Source organism: Bombus huntii, chromosome 5, assembly GCF_024542735.1.
Source record: "Bombus huntii isolate Logan2020A chromosome 5, iyBomHunt1.1, whole genome shotgun sequence".
In the NCBI taxonomy this organism is placed as follows: domain Eukaryota; kingdom Metazoa; phylum Arthropoda; class Insecta; order Hymenoptera; family Apidae; genus Bombus; species Bombus huntii.
In genome coordinates this window covers 7652128-7658127 of record NC_066242.1, presented here as the reverse complement: position 1 = coordinate 7658127, position 6000 = coordinate 7652128, and the positions used below count along the sequence as shown (strand labels likewise).

Here is a 6000-nt window from a genome sequence, read left to right as displayed (position 1 = left end):
TTGCACTAACATAACAAAATATATACATAACATAACATAGTGTATACGATCTTTGTTTTAATGTTCGAAATTTATATATATATATATAATGTGTCAGTGATCATTTCCAGCATTGTATTCAGTTTACTAAGACACCATCAAATTTTTCATAGTAATTATTAGATATCATCCTCAATGTGTTTAAAATTATAAAAGTATAAGGTAGTAAAAAAATTATTACGAAGATTTTTGGCTTCTCCAAAAGAAAGATGTTTTGGAAATATTCGACGATGATTTCTATTTTGATTTCTTTTTTTTTTTTTTAGTAAAATATCCTAACCAGAGATTTTGTCTCTTTCTTAAATTTGTAATTCCTTCCTGAATAAAAAACATTCTTTTCAATTCAAGATATTTAATTTTGAGTGAAGGTTTTATACTGTGCTTTGTAAATGTGACGATCAGTACTCACGTGTATTTTCTTAAGTTTATATTTTCTTTTACCGATCCAAAGCTAATCTACGAACCTTTTTTGCAATCTAATAAAGTGAAATCAAAAGATGCAAATGAGAAATTAAGATATCTGACATCGTCGAAAACCTGGAATGGCTAGTACTTCCAAACTAGTAATTTCATTTACTTAGGCTTACGAGGACCTTTAGATGCGATGAATCGACGTCTATTCTAGCAGAAGAGCTGGGGGACTTTAAACAAACATCATCTAGTTTAGTGAGGGGTTGTATCGGGTATACACGATCTCGTGTAAACATGACAGATCGAGTCGAGCCACTCGAAACATCCATGAAGGGCTGGTAGTTTTCTTAAGTCGACGTGGAAGCCCCTGTCTCGTTTGAGACAGGTTAGGGCAGCTCTTAACTTCGATTTATACAAGCTTGTAATTTCTATATACATACATATTTCTTTGATAAAGTCCTGTGTGGCAGGTGGAGTTATACCTACATACCAAGGTATTAAATATCCATTAAACCATTAAAATAAATATTTAACTCGTAATTAATTAGCAATTAAGTAGTGGCTTCAACATCCAAATTGTAATTTTATTTTTCCTTCATATTTCGATCAAAGGAATTGAATTCACGCGTATTAGGTATATATACATAGAAGCTTAGATGAATGAAAATAATCACCAAAATTACTTCAAAGAAATAATTTCAATTTGATCAATGATTTTTTAAAATTTTAGTATTGTCCGTATATTTTCCCAGCGCACATTGATAATCAAATAAACTAAAAATGAAATGAAATACTTAAAGTTTCAGCCTAAGACGACTTCAAGATACAACTTTATTCACAGTCGATCGTTTGCAATGATAGCACATCGCTAATAATTCCCAGTTTCTAAATGTCAAATGGTAAAGAGCGGCAGCAGGCTTCCGTTTGCTCTGTGAAAACACGTTGAACCATTAACAGAGATCCGGTTAACACGAAGCATATCGTGGACGATCGTAAAGACGGCAGGAGGCTTGATACGCGTAAATAAACTTCCCTCTCCCGAGGATCTCGTTCGAAAGAAAACACGACCGGCTGTCTGTCTCTCTGTGTGACTTGCAAGTCGGACGATAGGTTTGTCGATGGATCGAGTACCCTTCGAGTGTTCGTCTTTGGAGGGTCGAACGGAAGCCGGTTTGCAGGTCGAACACTTCTCAACGGATTTGGAGGCAGGAAAAGCCAGCCAGATACTTCATCTTCCAAACAGATGCAGACAAGTCTGGCGCCAGTCTTGGGTACCGAGGTTTCTAGTTGAGATTTCGAGGCCACTGGGGACATGGACCACTTTCACTGACCACCCTGAATCTTCCGCTATATATGTTCATTTCCATTGAGAGCCACTTTACAAGGTCGCCAATTCTTTGAAACTTGCAACATCTCTGCTGTGTACTTTATTTTGAAAATTACGTAATTAGAGATTATTATTTTGTGAATTATTAAAAACTACACAAACGTAGCTCCATATGGATTTTCATTAAATGTATTAAAATTTAATACCTTTAATTGTATTCTGAAATAATTTCAATAGTCTATGTTCATTAATTTTACACACAGATCTCGAATACTTTTGTGAGATTTTTGTTACTATCATTATACTAATTTTCGTTTAGATGGTCCAATATCTAAGTGGATTTATATTCCATCGAAGAGAACTGTCTAAAACGTTAATTGAAATTGCAGATGATTTTAAGTATAAAAAGCAAATTTTCTCGGTTTATTTGTGCTAGTAGGTACTTAGAGAAGGAAACGCACGTGACACGGACAATGGCGCGTCGGCCGGAGAAATACAAAGGTAGTCAATAATGCGTGTGATTTGTGCAATAGGCGCCTACTGCACGTGCACCCGGTGCCGCGTAATTCGACGCTCCGAAATCGTTCTAGCTCGAAACATCACCGATGCACATGTGCGCCCACTACGATATCCGGGCCGAGTTGTATCGCGCGCATCCATGTTACGTGCATTCGTGCTCGTCATTACGTGCAGCGCTTGCTCGATACGTATCTGGGCATTATCTCCCTTACGTTGACACTCGCCATCATTGGTCGTGATTTTTGCGGTTAATCGAATGTACTTCCTCGGAAACTCAGGCTGTCATTCGAATTTCGATCTTCTCTTCCTTGTTTCACAGAAAGTATCGTAAGATGGAATGAGTATCAAAGATCGTATCTTTATAGATACAAACACAATTTCAAAGAAATGGCACCTAAACAAAGATTTATACTGCTGCTTTGTATATTTTTCATATTTTAACATATTCTATGTATCTTTGCATTTGTTAATTTCCTGTAAGTATATAAATGTCAGTTAAATGTCCATTTAATGCCGTGTGTCCGTAATTACAAATAGGAAGATAGGAAGAAAAAAACTATTTACGCGATTGAAATGTGGGTCAGTTTCTTGCATAATCTCCCTGAAGTTCCGAAGCGCATTTGGTCCATTTCCTAATAAGGTTCTGTATTCTTTGCTTGAAGGAAACTCTTGTTTTCAAGCGTAGTCGCTGTCGTTGCAGCGTATCTTTTTGTCGAAACGAAACTCTTGTTTTGAAGCAGAATCACGTTTCTTGAACAGTTATTCTGACTTTTGGACCTGATTTTTCTCTTTTCTTGCCATCTTCTGGATTTAGTCTCCTAAATCTGGAAAACACAATAGTCTCTATTACTAATTACATTTATGTAGTTGATATGACATTAATTAACCATACTTCATACTAATAAAGTCTCAAAACGCTCTTATTTTATATATCCAAACGATGTAGCTATACGTTGAAAGTTTATACAAATATTCCAATATTAAAGCTTCTATAAATCGGAGATTATATCGAAGCTTAAAGTTTGTAGCTCAATCCTCGATTGAACAATTAAAACACCTCATCACACCCAAAACATTCGAACTATTCGAAGTTTTCGTGAAATAAAGCGGATCGTCGTATGTTTTCGGTGGATGGCAATAATTAACCGAAAGCACTGGCCACTAATTTCAGCGAATCGTCGGATACACGGGAATGCGATGCAATGATCTCGATTGTCCTGCTGGTCGAAACGATGGACCAGTCATCCGTGGTGAATCGGGGGTGGCGCGGATGAAGGGGAACGATCCATACGTCCGATGGGTGGGCAATGCACATGCACGCTGTGCACCGGAGGCGCCGCTGCATCAATGCACTCTCCACGTTTTGCGCTCGTGCCGGTTGCACGTTGATCGTACCGACATCGAAGATAGGGGATAGGATACATATAATTATGGAGGGACCGTGCTCCATTTCACACGTCACACACCGTGTGACCGCGTCACACGGCCAACGCCTCGGCATCCTGCGTTCGATGCGCTCTGCATGTGCGCTCCGCATGTGCGCTCCTCTACCCGCGATTGGTCCACGGAAGGATTTCACGCAACGACAACCTTCGCTTCCATTTGGAAAATTGCTTGTTTTCCTTGGAAATCGTCTAAATGCTCGGTAAAACTACCAAAATTCCAGCGTTTATTTAATGGTTCTTTGTTTTACGGAAAAATAGGTAAAAATTACACGAAGTTGAATCCTATTAATTGAATCCTTGTTATTTGTTTAGTTTTATAGTGAAATGATTATGTATGATGGTAGAATTTTTCTATTATTTCTGTTTGACTTCCTGTCGTGCTTACATAGGTCATTTTATTTTAATTGACGCAAATCACGTTCAGTTAAGTAGGCTCATCTTATTTTAATCAGTGTCGTTGCACTCTAGTTTCGAGCACATCTTTAACATACTGTGTATCTGGATCGTATATATATATATGTTAAGATGTATAATTAGAGAATAGAAGCTTCTGTTATCCGAATTTGCAATGTCAATGTTATAAAACTATTGCTATATTTTCAGTTTGATATACATATTTTCTGAAACAAATTTATTGACGATTTATAGTTAATTTTTAATATAATTTTTAATTATAGATAATTTTTAATTACTTACATTTCACTCGATTTCAAATATCGTAACTGAACGAAAAAGAAGTGCCGAAGAAGATCAAAAATCGAAAGCAACATTTTAATACCAGTTACATGTTACATATACATTTTATTTTTATCGTTACTCTGAGACTGATCTACATGGCGTTCCATTTAATCATTTAATTGATCGTATTAACAGAGATTTACATGAAACTTACGTTGATCGAGGGAACGGAAGACGCAGTCAGGGTAGATGTATCGACGGCGTTGCAGCAATTGCAGGGCTGCGAGGAACAACGAACGCGACAGACGTTCGACGATCATACACACACGTGCATGTAAAGCGATTGAACAGCGAATGATTCAATTTGTCAGACCAATGAGTTTGTCAGGTGGTACTCTATGCCACGGTGTGCAACGCGCAAGAGCTCAAATTGGATTTGATTTAACGCCGCGCGTATTGCCGCGCATTACACACTAGAAATATCGCAATTTCTCGCGCCCCATCCAATCGGTTCTCCCGCAGTTCACAATAGATAAAACGTCGAATTTGTTACACCACTGATATTCCTCTTATTTCGTTAACATCGCTTTCTACTTACAAATTTATATATAATTAAATAATGAACATTTTCGTTTTAATCTGGGCTTGAATTTTCCAGAAATAATCAAAGTATTAGAAATATGTAAGCGATGTTTCTGTACATATAAATATTTTGAAATACCTAATTCTCCTCATATAAGTTATTGTCAAATAGCATGAATCTAACATGCATGAATCTTTGATGCACTTCACGAAAATCTTTAGTTTCGTTATATTAAATGACAACTATTTGGTAAAATTCATATATATTGAACGTGGTTAATTAAAACGCTTAATTAAAACGTGGCTTATTTTTATATTTGAAAGATCGTATCAAATGTATCTATTTACTTAAGAAATATATAGCGTGAATTTAAAAATTACAGAATTGGAGATTCGTAAATACTTAGTTTCGTAATTCACCATAAGAATAAATTCACCGCCAGATAATCAGAAATTTATTTAATTTTCTTTCAATTTTCTAATCATATTAAGCTAATATATACTACTGCCAAAGGCTCTGTTGTACGATTATTATCTGTATCTCTATCTTAACACCTTCATCTTATTTAATTTCCACGATATTTAAAATCCATCGCGATTTACGTACTTCTACCCCGTAAAAGTCACCGAAGAATACTTCGAGATTTTCCATCGGGGCTTTACTTTCTCTGATTATGTAACATGAGTACCGCGTAAGGATACCACTCCCGATGGTGTTGTTTCCCTATGGAGCGGGGACGAACGACATTACCGACCAGTGGGCCTGACTTAATTAAATGGCTTAAGTCCTGACGAAAATCCGGGGGTCGATACGGCTGCGGGAAAAATATTTCAACTGGATTAAGGACATAAGCTTTAGAAAAAGGTTACGAAGGAGGAAGGCTAGCTGCCGGGAAGCGGTATAAATTCTAATGTGGCGGCATTATAATTGCGCGGTTTACGTTCGCCGCCGGCCAAGGGCTGTACCAGGTCCAAATTAGCAACGATCATTATTTATGT

General features: G+C 36.9%; 1 long non-coding RNA gene across 2 annotated transcripts in view; it reads right to left on the bottom strand.

The window, feature by feature from the left end:
- Window positions 1-272: 272 nt before the first annotated feature.
- Window positions 273-6000, bottom strand: part of LOC126865998 (uncharacterized) — a 175920-nt gene continuing 170192 nt past the window's right edge. The window contains exons 6-8 of one of the 2 annotated variants that reach the window (XR_007689751.1): window positions 2861-3120; window positions 1984-2770; window positions 273-1875 (exon numbers count right to left, since the gene is read on the bottom strand). This is a non-coding gene — a long non-coding RNA (uncharacterized LOC126865998). Of the gene's footprint in view, window positions 2771-2860; window positions 3121-6000 lie in introns of both variants that reach the window. The other variant, XR_007689750.1, reaches the window with a different exon arrangement.